Source organism: Vombatus ursinus, unplaced genomic scaffold, assembly GCF_900497805.2.
Source record: "Vombatus ursinus unplaced genomic scaffold, bare-nosed wombat genome assembly UNPS02014830.1, whole genome shotgun sequence".
NCBI lineage: Eukaryota > Metazoa > Chordata > Mammalia > Diprotodontia > Vombatidae > Vombatus > Vombatus ursinus.
In genome coordinates, this window is record NW_020954608.1 from 39,782,875 (window position 1) to 39,802,318 (window position 19,444).

Sequence of the window (19,444 nt, forward strand, 5' to 3'; positions counted from 1 at the left end):
TTTTATTTTAATTCTGCTCTTCTTGATTCCAAGTACAGTGCTCCATCCATTGTACCACATAGCCTATCACAGAATCTCAGAATAGGAAAGGACTTCAAAGGTTATCTGGTACTTGAAAATGGATCTCCTCTCCTAATCTCTGTTAAGTGGTCATCAGTCTTCTTGTCAATACCCAGTGACAGGAAACTCACTACCTTAGGTAGCAGCCCATCTCAGTTTTTGAAAAATGCTAATTTATGGGAAGTTATTCTTTATCTTCAAATTCTTTAGATTCTATTATCAATTTGTCCCTCATATGAAATATCTAAAATACGCCACCCCTTTTGTCTTTATTAGTTACAGTAGCATCATTCTGGAAGTAAAAGCTAAGCACCAGAAGTGCTCAGCTATTTCATTGTTCTGAAGAATTTTCAAAATGAAAGTCTAAATGCAGATCCGTGTTTCTTAATTTGAAAGACAGGCTAAATTTAATTGGTCCTAACTGGTTCCTATTACAAGACCTTGTTAACTTCCTTCCCAAAAGTGCAGCCAATCATTTACTTTACAGATTGGATGTACTGGGATAATGTCAGATTAACTTTGAGCTGAGAATTGCACAGATCTCTTGTTTAACACATAATCGATTTAAATGGGGCCATCTTACAAAATGCAAACATGGTAATTGGTGCAATTTTATTTTCTACATGAAGCAATATACAAGCCACATGTCTGCTTTGGCTTTCTGTAACTTAGCACAGCAAGAAGTCTGGAAGAATAATTGTAGGAGTTCAAATTAGAGCCCCAGATGTAAACATGAAACGGGGGCCGCCACTGTGCCTTTTTTATGCTTCAGAGCACTGCTCCTGACTAAAATGTGTTACTAGTTAAATTACATTCTTTTCTAATTTCATCTACTCACTAGATCATATTAAAAAAAATACATGGAGGACAATTATTTTTAATTACTAGTGAATGTTGATTGGATTGTGCAATTTTCCTCTAACCTGAGTTCAGATCCAGCCTCAGACACATACTAGCTATCTGATGCTGGGCTAGTCACATAGCCTCCATTTGCCTCAGTTTCCTCACCTGCAAAATGGAGATAATTATGACACCTACCACCCAGGGTTGTTGTAAGGATCAAACGAGATAATAAGCATAGTGCCTGCCACATAGTAAGTACTATATATGTGTTAGCTATAATTATAATAATAATTATTATTAATGTTTCTGTGTTTTTTCCCAACTTTGTACCATCACCAACTGAAACATGATGTGTATCACAATACTTTTTTATTGGCTAAGTATATATTGGAAAAATCCTTATTTAAACTGACTCTATTGGGGTCACTAGATTGGCAAGATGATAGAGCAATTGCTTTCAGCATTCCCCCCTCTCCAAGACTAACAACCTCAAAGCAAAAAGAAAAAATGTGCCAATTGCATCAACAAGACCAGAAGGAACACCACAGAACACAAAAATTTTGTGTTCAATTTATATTTTATATTAAAAATTTAAATAACATTGAAGAGATGAATTACATAAAGGTCCCACTCATCCTACCTCACTCTATGTGTCAGTCACACAACCTAACAGAATTACATTTCATGCCTTGATTATGGTGACTCCCACTTGGTCCCTTCCTGCCAGTGACTGAATCCCCCACATCCCATATAAGGCCCCAAAACTTTTCAGAGCCTCTTTGAAGAGATCAATAACCACTCAAAAGAGCTTAGCCTGACCATCCACACAGGAAAGACCAACAGAATGAATAATGTCTGTTATCTAGACTACAACACACAGTTGTTTGGAGTTAGTTACAGAGAGCGTGTTGGTGAGATGAAGTTATCTGTTATAGTCAAGTGGTTAAAATACAGACTTTGGTTGGTTTTTGTCCTTCATTCTCAAAAAGGACCAAAATGACATCCCTATGCTAGAGTTAAGTTTCAGTGTGTCTGAATATGACTGCTCAGACCAATACGAGTTTGGAATGCTCTATTACACATGGGGCACAAATTGTCCATGTGAACATTTGGGGTGGTTTCTCTAAATTTGCACATACTGTGTTTCCTTTGAGCTGTTTCAATTCTGTTTTGCTCATAGAGCACAGCACCTTTTCTGATATAGGCATGCCATGCTGAGTGGTCCTGTCTCCCATGTCACACAATCAAGTCCAAAGGTCTTAAGAGAGACTTTGAGAGTGTCCTTGTATCGCTTCTTCTGACCACCATGTGGATGCTTAACGAGTTCTCCATAAAATAGTCTTTTTGACAAGCGTAAAGAAAGTAAAAGATTTAAGAACAGCCATTATGAGCAATATGAGTTAAATAAAAAGATTGTGATATGAAAGTGAGGGCCCAACTGAGAATATGCATAAATATATGAAAATAGTGTGTATTTGTGACTTTCTCCAATAATGCTCAGAAATTTGGGAGTGGTGACAGAGAAATTGGGCAGCTAGGTGACAAAGTGGATAGATGCTGGGCCTGGAGTCAGAAAGACTCATCTTCCTTAGTTTAAATCTGGCTTCAGACACTTACTAACTGGGTGACCCTGGGCAAATCACTTAACCCCATTTGCCTCAATTTCTTCATCTGTAAAGTGAGCTAGAGAAGGAAATGGCACATCAGTATCTTTTCCGAGAAAGCCTCAAATGTGGTCATGAAGAGTTGGACATGACTGAAAATGACTGAACAACAACAAAAACTAAGAAATTACTTGGTAGAAGTTATCCAGGGTTGAGAACTAGCAATGGGCTAACAGCAAAACATAAAGGGACCAAGATTCTAGGATTGTAGTGAATAATTCAATTAAATGGTTTAATATGTGGTACCCCGTGTGGTTGGGTTTTTGTAAGAATCATAAATGACCAGATCCATGAAATGAGCTAAACCTTCTGGAATGGGAATTAAAGTAAAGGAGAAGTTCCCTTGTAAGTGAAGCTAATGTATTCACAGCAGCCTTTTGATACCAGCCTAGTTGAATTAGACGATTATCTGGAAAGGCAGAGACAGAAAGTGATAGAATAGGTACAAGAAGGGTCAAAACCAAAGATTTATTGCAAGATAAAAGGTGGAGATAGGCTCGGTAGGGAGGAGTGACAGTGGTTAATGAAAAATAAGGTATACCATTTAGTTGAATTGTGAGAGAGATAATTAATCCAGCTGGACAAGGAATATGAATATATACTGCATTTATATGGCCCAAGGCTCCCTGAATCTGGGCTCATTTGGTCCAATGCCACTTCTGGGGACTATCCACAAGATTACAATCTCTTTGGGGCCACTAGGTGACTCAGTGGATAGAATGCTAGGAATAAGGAAGACCCGAGTTCAAATTCAATTTCAGACACTTACTAACTGTGTGACTCTGGGCAAGTCACTTAACCTCTATGTACCTCAGTTTCCTCATTTGCAAAATGGGGATAATAATAACACCTACCTCCCAGGGTTGTTGTGAGGATTAAATGAGATAATAATTGTAAAGGGCTTAGCACAGTGTTTGGCACATGGTAAGAGCTATATTAATGTTAGCTACACTTGGACTCATTTTGCCCTCACTCTTTTTTCTTTGGAAAACTCAAAACATAACTTATATATGGGTCTCCACAAAAGCGGGCAATAGGACCCCTCAAATCCCATACAAGCATTCAAGATTATAATAATATTAGGTACAAAACAGTATTTCATCTTACAGAAAATGAACAAAATGAAAAGAATTCATATCAACCCATACACCAATAAAGACAATGTCATAGCCTTTTTCTCTCTATATACTCTCTCACTTGGTGACCTTGTCAGTTCTCACAGGTCTAATCATCAACTCTAGGCAAACCACTTCAAAATCTATCTATCCATTCAGAGTTTGCTTTTCACTTCTACAGTATAACGGGAAGTGTTGCTCTGCCCTTATTCAACGAAATCCTGAGGTCCATAGCCCTGAAAGAAATATGGTCCACTTCCCATTGGATATTTCTGATACATTTAGAGTAGAAAAAGGATCCCAAAAGGTAGAGTAGAAAGAACCAGAACAGTGAACTGAAGAGGGTTGAAATAATAATAGTAAGTAACAACAACAATAACAACAACAACAACAATAATAGCTAGCATTTATATAGTGCTTTAATATTTATTTGCAAAGCACTTTATAATTATCTCATTTTATCCTCATTACAATCCTGGGAGGTAGGTGTTATTACTATTTTGCAGATGAAGAAACTGAGGCAGACAGAGGTAAAGTGACTTGCTCAGGGTCACACAGCTAGTCTAAAGCTGGATTTGAACTCAGACCTTCCTGACTCCAGGTCCAATGATCTATCAACCAGCACTACTTAGTTGCCTAAGTCCAGAACTCTACACACTAAGCTATCCCGTCTACTAGATACTTCAATGGCTCCACAATGGCATCAATGTAATAGATTCCTTCCATCATGGAAGCTGCCAACCCATCCACACTTTCTTATCCTGTGTGATTCAAATCTTATCCATATTTTTCTACAAATCTTCCACAGCAAATATGCTTACTTAGTGTGCTAAAGACCTCCCTCTGTTACATGTATATATGGACATGTGCATGTGCATTAAACACACACATACATAACATTTTGACCCTCCATCTGTTATCCCTCATTCTTGTTACATAAGCAGACCACTTCCTTTTCTGATCAAAACTGCAGCTAAATGGTACAGTGGACAAAGCCCTGTGCCTGGAATCATGAAGACCTCAGTTCAGATCCAGCCTTAGATACTTACCAGTTGTGTGACCTTGGGCAGGTCACTTAACCTCTGTCTGCCCCAGTTCCCTCATCTTTAAAATGGAAAAAAAAACCAATAGCACTTACCTTGCTTCTTGTATTGTAAGGATCAAATGAAATATTTGTAAAGTACTTAGCACAGTATCTGGTACATAGTAGGCACTTAATAAATGCTTGTTTCCTTCCTACGTAGAATTACAGAATCTCAGGAGTTGAAAGGGATACGTCCAGGAGGATGGTTTTTAGGCTAGCTCTCACATGTGATTCATTGTTCGTAATATGCCAAAGCTTATTGATATAACAATGTTTCTTGCCATTGCCTTTTGGTCACTTTCACTTGTAAATTTTCTAAGATTATGGTATTCCATATTTGGAGCCACATAGAATCACATCCTACACTGATAGCTATTTGTAGTTGTGTCTTACTGATGTAACAGACACTTAAATTTCTATCTCTTTCAACATGATGACCTGTATTCAGTAGGTGCTTAACAAATATTTATTGAATGAATGAGTGAATGAATAAGGTAACAATGCTCCTAAAACATAAACAATGAGAAACAACTCCAAAATTCCTATCCAAGTCCCTCTTTTATTAATCAATTCTGGTGTATAACATTTCATCTCTTATTCCCCTTTCCCAACCTTCACACATAAGCTTCTTGAAAATGTTTTCTACACTCAATACCTTAATTACTTTACATTCTTCCAAGTAATCCGACTTCTAGCCAAATTGAACTACCTCCTACCTTTAGAAAACACCTTTCCTGACTGTGTGCTTTTGTTCACATTGTACCCTATGCCTGGAATGTCCTGTCTTGTGTCTGCCTATTTGCCTATTGTTTATTACTCATATTTAAAACTCCAAATCACATACTGCCTTCTCCAGGAAGACTTCCATGATCTTCTATTGTAATGGTCTTTTTTAAAAAAATTAAATGTCAAATAACACTTTTGTTTTGAACCTCCCTGGCGCACTTATTTGTTACTTTATGTCATAGTTATCTGTGTATTTCTCATGTTCCCTTGCTAGGCTTAATATCCAGGAGGACGGGGGCCATGTCTTATCAAAGCTTTGTATCCTTATCAAAATCTAGCAGAGACCTATGTACCCAGTAGGTGCTTGATAAATGCTTATTGAATTGCATTGGATACAGTTGTAGTAAAGAAGAAAGACAGTGAGTGCTATGAACTTCTAGCTTCTGCTGATTTTAAGGAGCAAGTAAACATTGAACAGCTAAGTTCCCCTCCAAACAAGAACATTGACATTTTATATAGTGGCTTAAAGTTTTAAAGTCCTCTATAACCATTTGATCCAAATAACTACCCTTGTTTTCTTTAGGTACTAAAGATTTTATTATCAAATTCCATTTTCAGATGAGAAAACTGAGGCTCAGAAAAGTTACATGTTTTATCAATGGTCTAACAGCTAGCTACTGTCAGAGGAGAGATTTGACTTCCTATTTCACCTGATTCTTGCTCCAATACTCTTACCATTGTACCATACAAGATGGCCCCATGCTATAGCTTGCTGCCTTTCCTAAGTGCTTCCTTTAAAGCAATAGGAAAAATGAAATAGGGAACAGCCAAGCAGGGTGAAGACAAAAAAAAAAAACCAACTCTCAAAAACAGGGAGACATGTTCCTTATTAGCTCTAACCTCTTTAGCTGATCCTTAGTAGCTCAAGAGTGGAGAATTTTCTTAAAATTTTGCTGTGCTATTAAAAAAAGGTTTGGTAAGATAAGGTAATGGAGGTCCACGTGACCTATTGACATTGATATTTTATCAGAGAAGTTCAGCCTCTGGCTGAGAAAGAGATCATCCTTTCCCTTTGATTCACATATCATACAGACGCTTCTAGGTTCCTGGAATCTCTATTAAAAATTCCCAATCTGTCAGCAATAACTTTCAAACACCACACAATTCACTAACAGAAGAGGACAAGGCTTCTGACCTTTTAGGGGGAAACCTGCATAGCTTTAGACCTGCCTAAGAGGATGTGGCTCTTAACACATTCATCAAAATAGCTTGTACTACAGTAAAGGATTAATCAATCCTGTCCTCTTTGAGTTTCAGTCTCACAGGAATAAACATTCATCTTTATCACCTCAAAGTTTTGGTCAAGTTGTCAGGTCATTGTAGAGAAGGATAAGAAAGAGTCACTTTCTCTCCTCTGCAGGTTTCAGAATGGATTGGGGCATCAACTGGATCTCTTAACTAATTGTTCCTTTTTTAGGAGCCAGGGACAGTCTTTGGAAAGGCTGAACATGGAATGAAAAGAGGCAGAGCAATTTCAGTTAACCGGGGCTTAGAAAATTTCAGAGAGATTTTAAAAGCAAGACACTATTGATATCACACATAGGGTTTTCAGAATCTTGACTATTTGGAGAGCAGAGTTTTACTGAGAGGAAAATATTAGAAAATTCTAACTAGTTCTTGAGTTTTCACAGTGTTTTTGCTGGAGTATTTCCTATTGGGAACTCCCCAAAGTTACAAAGCTTGAGGTGCTTGACCTTCATTATTCTATAATAATACAGCACTCAATAAGAAGCCATTTCATTTTACTTGTTTTTATTCAGACCAGGGATTTCTTTCATTCTTGTAGGGAATTTCCAGTGAGGAAATTCTTTCTGCCAATGAGGATAGCAACTATTCTATAGCTTATGTTTGGAGAGTTGCCTGGGACTAGAGATCATACCATATGAGAATCAGTTAGAGGAAATGGTAATTACCTTGGAAAAGAAAGGACTTAGGAAGTACAGAAAAATATTGAAGCATTTGAAGGGTTGTTGTGAAGAGAGAAGAGAGTTAGATTTTCTCTACTTCATCTCAGAGTTCACATTTTAGAGCAGTGGGTGGAAATGGCAGACTCAAATTTAGACTCAATTTAAAGACAAACTTCCTAACAGTCAGAGCTGTCCAAAAATGAATGAACTGCCTTAGTAGGTGATGGGTTCCCCATGGCTTGATGTCTTCATTCAGAAGTTAGCACCATTTATCAGAGATCTTATGGAAAGAATTCCCACAGGAGTGGGGAACCTGTGGCCTTGAGGCCTCATGTGGCCCTCTAGGTCCTCAACATACTTGCATCGTGAAGTTTGGATTCGGTCAAAGGGCCACACTTGAGGACCTAGAGGGTCACATGTGGCCTCAAGGCTGTAGGTTCCTCACCCCTGGGTAAGACGAACTCTTAGGTCCTTTCCAACTCTGATATTCTGGATTTCTGTGTGATATTTTCTGACTCCTGGACATATAACCTACAGTTATAGTAGTACAGATTAACATTGATATAGATAAGCATTTATATTAGTCATAATAATGTTTGTCATTAGCACTGAGCAGGGAAACTCAGAGGCTCCAGAAGGGAAAAAAAAATCTTCCTTTTCCATTTAGCAATTAAAAAGGAATGACAGTTTCCTAGTTCCCTTCAACCTCCATCAATCAAATACCTTGGGCTCAGCCAAAATAGTTAGATAACTCCAACCTCATTTCTTTCTCAATAGTCTTTCCCCTTTAAAGAGGGCACAGATAATCTTTTATCCACGCTTACTGACCTGCTAACTCATGGAACCCTACCTCTTACCACACTCAACCAATCCTGGGTTTCGATGAGATACAGTCTCCTTTTTTCTCTGCTTCTTTTCTTCTTCCATCTCTTGCCAGATGGGACAACTTTAAGGAAATAACAAGTGCATGGATCCCAGATGAGGATCTAAAAGCATTTCACTCAAATGAAAACCCAAAATCTTTAGTAAGCAATTCTTATTTTACAGTACTGTATAGATATACAGACTTCATTTGCCTTAATATTAGTAACAGAGATGGGGCCTTGGTTTCCTGTGTGTGAAACTCAGGCTATTTCCTTCTTTAGCAGACAAGAAAAATATGATGCTGCAAAAGGCATTCATTGCCCCAGTATTCTACTCACCAAGCATTTCATGTGCTGGTCACGGATCTAAACAACTGATCCCTGTAATTTATGGTGGGTTCTTTCTTTATTATTTAAAAAGAAAGAAAGAAAGAAACAACCTTTATTTGTGAAAAATTCAAATGCTATAAATTTACATTTTCCTTTTGTGGGGTGGCAATTATCATTATAGATGCAGTAATGGTAAGTTAAAGCCAAAGGGAAAAAAATCCTGCACTTCTATGATTTTCACTATTTTTTGGTACTCAGGCAGCTCAGAGACTTTGGGCAAAATGACATTAAATTGAGGCAGCAACCATCTGATTTATTTTAGCAGCTATTTTTAACACATATACTATAAACATGCTTTGTATCCGCCAGCAATATCTGGAGTCAGGTGTTTCACTGGGAATAAAATATATGAGTATGTCCCTTGAATATAGTGTGCAATTAATTCTACAATATTCCATACCAATAACAGAACTGTTACCAGTTAGAAGCAGCTTTTTTAGATGAAAAATAAATTTGGGAAAAGAAATCTTGATCTCAAATGTCTATACCTCATAAAGATATACTTATGATTTTAAATAACCGCATTTAATATATGGTATCGAGATTAAAGATGACCCTTAGAAAGAAGATGTTAACATGCTGATGATCACTTTTTAGTCTTGAACTTTAAAATATAGGTTGTGATTGCATGCTTTATATTCCATTTATGTATTCCTCTAGGTATTACCTGTTCTATGGTCATTCAACTGAAGCTACTGATAAAAATCAGGGCTACAGCTTTTGTTACTGTTGAGCCATTTTCAGTCATGTCCAATTCTTTGTGACCCCATTTGGTGTTTTCTTGGCAAGATACTGGAGTGGTTTGTCGTTTCCTTCTCCACCTCATTTTTACAGATAAGGAAACTGAGGCAAACAGGGTTAAGTGACTTGCCTGGGGTCACACAGCTAGTAAATGTGGGCCAGATTTGAATTCATAAAGATGAGTCTTTCTGACTCCAGGCCTGGTACTCTATCCACAGTACCACCTAGATCACTGGGACTAGAGTTAGGAAACCCTGAGTCCACATCTGCCTTCTGCCACTTACTATCTATGTGATCCTGGGCAAGTCACTCAGTTTCTGTTTGCTTTGGTTTACTTATCTGTAAAATAGGGATAATAATAGTATGTACTTCCCAAGATTGTCATGAGGGTCAAATGATATAATAATTGTAAAGTGCTTAGCAGAGTACCTGGCACATGGTAAATGCTATGTAAGTGTTAGTTATTATTAGCTGCAGCTGGATCTGGGATGCTAGCAGTTGAAGGAGAACTATAAAGGGCTATGTGCTGCTTTTGCAAGTCTTTCTCCATTGTTAAGACTTAGAAATGCCTAATGACTATAGATAGCAAAGGATACACTTCTTGAAATCTGATAATGCTACAAAGAACCCAAAGAGAAAGTAGTTACTTATTTTTTGCTTTGCTTCTGTTTTATCTACTAAGCAGAATGTTCTTTGGGTCCAAAAGGTTAAAAAAAAAATCTTATAAGGAATTTATACCCAAGTAGGAAGATAGTACAAGAGCCTCCAGATGCCCTTTCATGATTTTAAGACTCCTGGGCCAGATGAACTACACCCTATTGATTGGACCATTGTAGGCACCCCCATAATGTATGCTGAAATAAATTGAATTGATGAGTGTAACTGCTGAAACACTGTCTGATAACTGAAAGATAATAGAGAATGGGGGAGGTGCTGCAGGACTGGAGGAGGAAAAATATAGCTCCAATTTGCAAAATGCAGATGAAAATGGTATATGCAAACTACGGTCTTATAATCTTACCTTGATTGCTAACAAACTTCTAAAAGGATATTATTAAAAGTAGTTAGTGAATATATAGAAAAGGAAGTAGTGATCACAAAGAGTCAGCATATCTTCATCAAAAACAGGTCACGCCAGACTAAACTTATTTTCTTTTGGGGGAAGTTTAGAGAAATAGCAGATCAGGAGAACACTGTAGATTCTGTTAAAAAGACGTTTTTGACCTAAAGTCTGTGAACTTAAAAAAAATTAAAACTATTTCAATATAATTGTTTTTTTTGTAATCTTATGTATTTTATTTACTGTATATAAAAACATTATTCTGAGAAGGGGTTCATAGACTTCACCTGACTACTGAAGGGGTCCATTGTGCAAAAAAAAAAAGTTTAAAACCTCTGCTTATAGAGCTTGCCTAAATTTTAACCATAAAAGTTTGGTTAAACTCTTATGCTATTCTAGTGGAAAATATGGAGCAATGTGAACTATAGGAGAGTACAAGGAAGTCGATTCAGAGCTGAATGTCTAGACCAAATAATACTTCCAGTTTGATGTCATCCCAGGGACCTGTGGTTGGCTTTATGCTATTTAACATCATCATTGTCTTTAATGAAGACATAGGAGGCATGATCATCAAGGTTGCAGATAAGACAAAACTGGAAGGGCTGGCTAACATACTGAATAACAGAGTATTCAAGGAATTCTTGGCAGGCTAAATAAAATGAAATAAAACTCAATAGGGATAAATGTAAATTCTAGCATTTGGATTCAAAAATTTAAATTTCAGGGTAAATATGATGGACTCATGATTAAACAATTTCATGTGAAAAGATCTGGGGATTTAAATGGACATCAAGACAAATATGAGTCAATGGTGTGATGTGGCAACCAAGAAAGTGAGTATGATCTTGAATCGCATTGGGAAGCATAATGTTATAAAATAAGGAGGTAATTGTCTCTGTATTTTGTTTTGGTCAGACTTCAAATTAGTGCATTGTGTTCCTCTTAAACTCATACTCATACTGAAGGATTGAGTTTCCAAAACTCAGTTACTAATTTATCTCCAGGCTCTAGAAATATTCCTTAGAAGTTCAGGATGGAAGGGAGGGTCATCTTTGTAATGCTGTGGTTCACAAGCCCCCACCAGCATGCTTTTCCCATGGTTATCAGTTGTTATCCATCAGCCAGACTGAACTAGCTTTTAGAACTAGTTAATTACTATGATAGCATACTTGGTATAAAATATTCCCCTTAAGAAAAAAAACAAAAACAAAATGAAGAAGTCTGTGATATACTCTTCCACCAGCAAATGCAAAATCCAGGAGTAAGTGGGCTCAAGCTAAGAGCATGAAGCAAAAGGGGATATCTTAGATCTTGGTTTCTAGAAGTCTTTTTCTGAATTTCATGGGGTGCTCATGAGACTTCTTTTGGTATGGAATAGCTTTTCTGCTAGACTACTTGTGGAGTCTTTTAATCTTCTTTTTCTCAACATGTCAATAAAAAGTTCATATTCTCTGTTTCTTCAAAGTTCAAAAGGTCCTCCTCTGGTCAAGACAGATAGGGGGAAGGAGGCCAGGGCCAAGGTCAAGGTGGAAACATTAGCCTCCCTGCCTTCCTGCCTCCCTCCCCTTACCAATTCCTTCTCAGAACTTTGGCTCTGTTTCCACCTGCTATCAGACACTCAGATCTCAGGGTTCTGAACTGGTCTATTTTTTTTATATAGATCAGTCATCTACCAAGTTTCCACAAGCAATATGAACATACTTCCTAGGCAACATCACTCCAGTTCATCCAAAAACATCTTAATTAGTCAAGTGAAATTCAAATAAATTGACTTGCCCAAGGTCCCTTAGGTAAAGATTAATAGAGCTAAGATTTTAGGGACAACTATGTGTCACCACAAGTAGCACTCTGGACCTGGAGTCAGGAAGATTTGAGCTCAAATCTAACTTTAGATACTTTCTAGCTGTGTGACCTTTGGCAAGTCACTTTAACCTTTGTTTGCTTCAGTTTACTCATCTCTAAAATAAGGATAATTATAGGACCTATCTCCCAGCTTGTATAAGGATAAAATGAGATAATATTTATAAAATTACTTTGTAAACCTTAAAGCACTATGTACATGCCAGCTATTATTATTAGGTTTAACCCAGAGATCTTGCATCAAATACATGCTCTTTCTGCTACCCCTAGACTCTGATTTCCATCATCTTTTGTTATCATCCCATTTATCCTGAACATTAGTAATATGAGATTTCTAATAAACACAAGTGATCTACTAGGAAACTGTGAAGATTTGGATAATTCATTTCAGCAAATGTTTATTAAATATCTGCTAGGTGTTGTACACTGTGTTAGAGGATGAAGATACAGAGGTGAAGCTAGGTGCATTTAGTTCCTACCTCCAAGAAGATTAAAATCTAGTAGGAGGAATAAGACAAGTACACAAATAGCTATAATACAAGTCATAAGTCAATAAGACTGAGCTAAACAGAACAGTATTAAAGATTCAAGAAAGATCTCTCATAGTAGGGGAAATCCTGGAAGGTTTCATGGAGGAAATGACACCTGAGCTGGGCATTGAAGGAAGGACAGAATTTTAACAGATGAATATGTGGCAGCTTCCTGAGTTCAAATCTGGCTTCAGATACTTACTAGCTGTGTGATCCTGGGCAAGTCACTTAACTCTGTTTGCCTCAGTTTCCTCATCTGTAAAATGAGCTGGAGAAGGAAATAGAGAACCACTCTAGTATCTCTGACAAGAAAACCTGGACACAAATTAAAAATGACTGAACAACAATGTAAGTGGAATCCATTCCAGACATACAGAATAGTTTGCTCAAAAGCATGGGGCAGGAAAAAAAGAATAAAGGATCAAGTAAGTCTCATCTGATTGAAATACAGAAGTGGACTAACATATATGATAAAACTGGTGACATGGGTTAGAACCAGATTGCAGAGAGCTTTAAATGTCAAGGAAGGTGTTTTTATTTCATTTAGTAAATACTAGGGAAACATTGTTTTTAAACAGGGAAGTTATTTGCTCAGGTCCATGGCTTTATCTTCTGAGTCTTGGTTTTTTTCATCTACACAATAAGAAGATTAGACTAGATTACTGCAAAGATTCTTTTTAGTTTTAACAATTCTATGATTCACTGAAATATCATATTCATGCCATATGAAAGAAAACCCACTTAATATAGCCCAGGTAATTAACATAACAATGATATTACAAGTTTTAATTAACTTGTAGACCTCTCTAACAAATGTGCCACTTTGAAACATGGCTTCAAGAGACAGGCAAAAAGGTCCCTCATTACCCACAAGGCAGACTACATTTAATTGTTTTCTTGATAGTTGGAAACAGTCTGATTGTAGTCTTTGGAAAGGTTGATGCTTGTTTCATATGAGTCATAAGGAAAACATGAGAAGATTGGCATTCTACAGTAAAATAGTCCTTTCTCCATCAAATTTCTGTCATATGTCTATAGATGTTGGGTGATGTGAAGAAGTCAACTGGGGTCATTTGAACATATAGAATAAATCCTCCTTTATTTCACTACAGGTCACAGGAGGCAATGATTTGATGGCTTTTATTAAAGGAAGGCAATTTATGTTATGACCTAAGTCCAATTTTCAATAGGTGGGTTGCTGCTAGGTAGCACAATGTTTAGAAATCAGGAAGGCCTGAGTTTGAATCTTGCCTCAGACACTTGCTAGCTGTGGGATTCTGCACAAATCATGTAACCTCTCAGCCTCAGTTTTCTTATCTGTAAAATGGGGATGATAATAATAGCACCTACCTCATAGGTGTGTTGTAAGGATCAGATAACATATAAAATGCTTCACATACATTAAGGTACTACATAAATGCTAGCTATTATCATTGTTATTATTTACAAAATATTTGTATATGATATTTGTATATAATAATATTATTATTTATTATCCAAATTAAAGCTACCATGATAATTCTCAGAGTGGCACTGTTGTCAATATTCTTTTTGTCACGGCATCATAGTTAAGGGAGGCTGAGCATATTTTGCCAGTCTCAATACTAACCTCAGATGAACATCATAGCATCATATTTCTAGACTTGGAAGAGAATTTGAAGGCCATATAATCCAACCCATTTATTTTACAGATAAGAAGACTGAGGCATAGAGAGGTTAATCAGCTTGCCCAAGGTCACACAAATAGTAAAAGGGCTGGGTTGGGATTGGAACCCAGGTCCCAGGCCAATTCTCTTTCTGCAATATGGTCAGATCATTCTGAAAAGTTCATGTTCAGACAGAAGTTGGGAGCACTAAAATGTGCCTTGACTGCACCAAAGCTTAGCAATCATCCAGGAAGGAACACACACACACACACACACACACACACACACACACACACATCTGACTACATGCTGAAGGAGACAATTTGCCTGGATTGCAGAATACTTGAAGGCATTCTGTATCTAGCCAACATCAAAGCCTTTGCTTATAAATTTTACAGATAACTGTCATCCCAAATCCACAAAGGCAAAAGTTGAAAGAAAAATTGCAACATCAGAAAGGGAAGAGAAACTTCATCTTCCCAAGCTCAGTGGAAGCTAGTTAAGTTGGGACATATTTCAAGGTGCTTGTGTACAATGGGTTTGTCAATTTAAATGCTAATGTGTAATCCTCCAACTAACAAACTCTGCATCCCTCAGAGTATGCTCAGTACTTGAGAAGGAAGTTTGGGGACTATTCAGCTGGGCTGGAAGCCTCAGGATGGCACTGAATATTCAGTGTTCTAGTCCCTCAGAAGGCAGCTCAGATTTTTTAAATGTCATAGAACAAAATGAAACTCTCACTGTAACATTTTGGATGCCCTGCCAAAACTGTTTAGGTCAAAAGGCAGATTTTGCTGATGTACCAGTTTTTCCAGAAAAACCTCTAGATTTCAAGCCTCAGTATTTATTAAGTTGCACAGATAAGGGAAAATGAGCTTATCTTTTGTTGATGCACATATAGTATGCTGGAACATTCCCACATTTTATTTTCTCTTAGTTTCAATCATTCTTATTTCTGAGAAATGGAAATTGCCCAATGTTTAAAGGACATTTCAGTCATTTTCCTCATTATCTTGCCTAGTATCTGTGTGGTATTGCCCTGCTAGCATCCTCAAAGCTTTTTGCAGTCTCCTTCATATGCCTACCCCCGAGAGGTGGTGATTATTGTTATTCTCTTATGACTAATGGAGACTCTGATGCCCAGAGAAAAAGAAAGGGAAATATTCAATTATTGAGTGAGTCTTTGAAGAATTAATTACAGAAAACTTCATCTCACAGTCTGTCCAAAAAACACAGGACAGACAAAATGCTTGGCACCCCATTCTGATAGAATCTGATGGAATTCTGATAGAATTAAGGAAGGGGGTAATTTTTAGAAGCACTTGTTAACTATTATTCCCTCTTTAAAGTAAAAACTAATCAACAAGCATTTATAAAGTACTTACTATGTGCCAGGAATGGTGCTAGATGTTTGTGATACAAATACAATGAATCAAACAATCACTACTCTCAAGGAACTTAGATTCATCAGGATGTAAAGCACATTCAATTCAATTTAATTCATTTGAACAGGCTGGATGTAGTGGAATTAGAGTCAAATGACTCTGGTTCATATTCCAGCTCTGTTACTTACCATCAATTTGACTTTGGACAAGTCACTTGTCTCTGGGCCCCAGTTCCTCATCTACAAAATGAGGGTGTTGGTTGGACTTGATGATTTCAAAATCCCTTGTAGCTCTAAATCTATGTCCCTGTGATCATTCAATAAAACATAAGTGATGTTTGAGGCTCTGTACTATTATAGGCACTGAGAATACAAACACTAAAATAATCTCTGCCTTCATTTGGGGGACGGGAAGAATATATTAAGTAAAAAGTGTATTAAAAAAACAAAAACTAAGTAACAGAGGGAGAAACAAGGTGGCATTTCAGCAAATGGCTACAAATCAGGGTTTGACTTGTTTTGTTGATTATCTAGGCCAAAGGAAGTAATGAAAAGAATGTGAATAATGTGAATGTGTCACGCCTACATTTCTTTTTGAAAGCCACTTGTTAAACATTTACCAGCACACTCTTGGGGAGGGTATTAACTGGTATAATTAAGAAAGGCCTCTCATAGAGGATGGCACTTGAGCTGAGCTTTGAAAGGAGGAAGATGTCCAAGATGGGTAGGTAGGTGGCATGGTAGATAGAGTGCTGGGCCTGGAGTCAGGAAGACCTGAGTTCAAACCTGGTCTCAGACACTGACTAGCTGTGTGACCCTGGGCAAGTCACTTAACCCTGTGTGCCTCAGTTTCTTCATCTGTAAAATAAGCTGGATAAGGAAATAGCAAACCACTCCAGTATCTTTGCCATGAAAAATCCAAATGGGGGTCATGATTGAAACAACGGAATACCCAACAAAGGTGTTCCAATAGGCAGAAGTTAGATGGGAAAGAATTCTATGCATAGATATAAGTGTATGGAGCCAGGAAATGAAATATCGTTCATAGGGACTATCAAGCCATGTAGTGTGACAGCTTGCAAAATGTTGTTGAGTAAGTACCAAGGACAGAGGCTCATCATAGAACATCATGGTAGCCGTGGTGAGTGTATGTAAAAGTTATTGCAAAGATGTTCTAAAATATCACAGGTTATAAAAGACAGCATGGTGAAGTCTGAGCAAGTATTTAAATGGCCCCTCACAACCTTGGCCCAGGGGAAGAATAACAGGATCTCAAAGTATTCTAGGAAAAAAATAAATGTGTCAGTGCAACATAGGGGCAAACAGGTGTTGTGTAATTTTCCTTTGACTTCTGCCCCTGGTTTAATCAGCATCACAGAAAAAAAAATACACCCTTAACTGGCATTGTGGAAAAGGATACAGCCCTTTTAAAAATAGCAACATTTAATTTCCTGACATATGCTGTGTTCTTGGGCAGTAAGAATCAATGTCACTTACCTGAACTAGTTCATTTTGACAGCATGACTTTCCTGGCAGTCTTCACCAGGATGTCCAGTTCTAAAATAGTATCCAACATTTTCCAAAGTTATCAGTGCAAACAAACACTACCCTGCTTTAAACTCTTGTGGTGGCTTTTCCCCCCTAATACAAGTAATAGTAATAATAACAATAGCTAGCATTTATGTAGCACCTACTATATGCTAGGTGTTGTGCAATTATTAAATTCTAAAGAATAAAAGAAGCATCAAGTAGGGAAGCTTCTTTCAGATCCCTCATGGATTCTAATGACTTTTCATTTTATTGTGTGATGGACCTTATCCAAGTAAAGTATGCTGCGTGAACAAGAAAACATTTTTATACTATACTATACTATACTATACTATACTATACTATACTTTACTATACTATACAATACTATACTATACTATATATCATTTAACTGAGCTACCCTAAAATTCAGTTGTGCTCTTTCCCTGGCTCCATGATCACCATGATAAAACTTGTGCTGTTGCCCTATGTGCTCTTCAAGGGCACTTGGAAGAGCCATAGACTCATACTCTGCAATCTTTCCCATCAAAATGCCTGCATTGTTCTAGGTGTTTGTAGCTATTTCCTTTGAAATGGGGGTAGTAGCTCTTGCTACTGTTTTCATAAAAACAAAAGCTGGTAATGAAGCAGACAAACCTACCTTTCATTGTCTGTTGGAAGATGATTTGGAAAGCATTCCAGCTATCCCTGAACATAGGAAGCTCCCCACTGGGTGACAAAGACATTTTGTTTCATGCATGGCAAACTCTGAGAGCTATCCTGGCATAGTGGGTAGAGGGTCATCTTGGAAGCCAGGAAGGCATGGATTCAAGTCCCAACCCATGACTCCTCTGGCTGTGTGGCCTTAGGTAAGTCACTCAACCTCTTCATACTACAGGAAATTCTCTGATTATAAGCTGCAGAGAATGTTGCCAACCTGCACTGGTAGACGGTAGGTAGTCCTCCTCTGAGCTTGAAATCACAGTCCAGTTCTTATTCCCCCCTGCCACGGTATTCTAATTTGTATAATTTGCAAATGAGAGTATGTAAATGCAGTCTGACATAGACATTCATGTAGATAACAAGTTCTGGTACTCAGTACAAAAAGTCCAGGGGAGTTGTCAATTGTTTGAGTTTTCACAGAGCATAAAAACAGCTCCATATCAGAGATACCCTAGGGCTCCAAAGCACAGGATGTAAACAGTCCTGTACTTGCTTGGCTTCACACCCACTGACTGACAAGTCAGTGACTCCAACACAGTCACAGCTGGAACACCCGGAGGGAGCAAGGGTACAGACACATGGTGGGATATATTAAAGTTACACCTGCTGTTTCTAATTATTAGATACTCAGAAACACTTGGGCTCAGTTTGTATCAACCAGCATCAGTGAAAGGTGCAATATTAGTGATCTCACCAACCCTTTTCCAAGCATGAGAAAAATTATGGATCTTGGTGAGGACTCTGTGCAATTAGTAACCAAAAGGGTCACGTGGGATTTACTGCCCTAGGGAACTCTACTTCTCCAACATCCAATGTTCTGTAAGTTCTGTGTGAGTCTGTATCTCTTCCTCTTGTGCTTCTGATGTAGGCTGAAGGGCAGTACATATTATCCTTTGGGGACTCATGATGGGATTTCACAAATAAGCTTCTGTCTATGGGTTGCATGATGGTGGGGATGAGCTGGTCTCATTGCTGGGTGTGATGATCATTCAATAGGAAATGTACTCAGAGTAGTCTAACTAGATTTGTGTTTGAGAGTACAGCATTGAGGCCCTCCATTATCTCTAAGATGGATGAAGAATACCTAAGACAAAGACTCCCTCCAGGAATCTGGAATCAGTGAATATACCAATTTACACACAGTACATATTTGATACATGTTGGATGAACTCAATTGAGTTTTCTGGGTCCTAACCTATTCTGAGATTCTAATAGGAAAGTCAGAAGATTTACTCCACCTCCTCCTCTTCCTCATCACCAC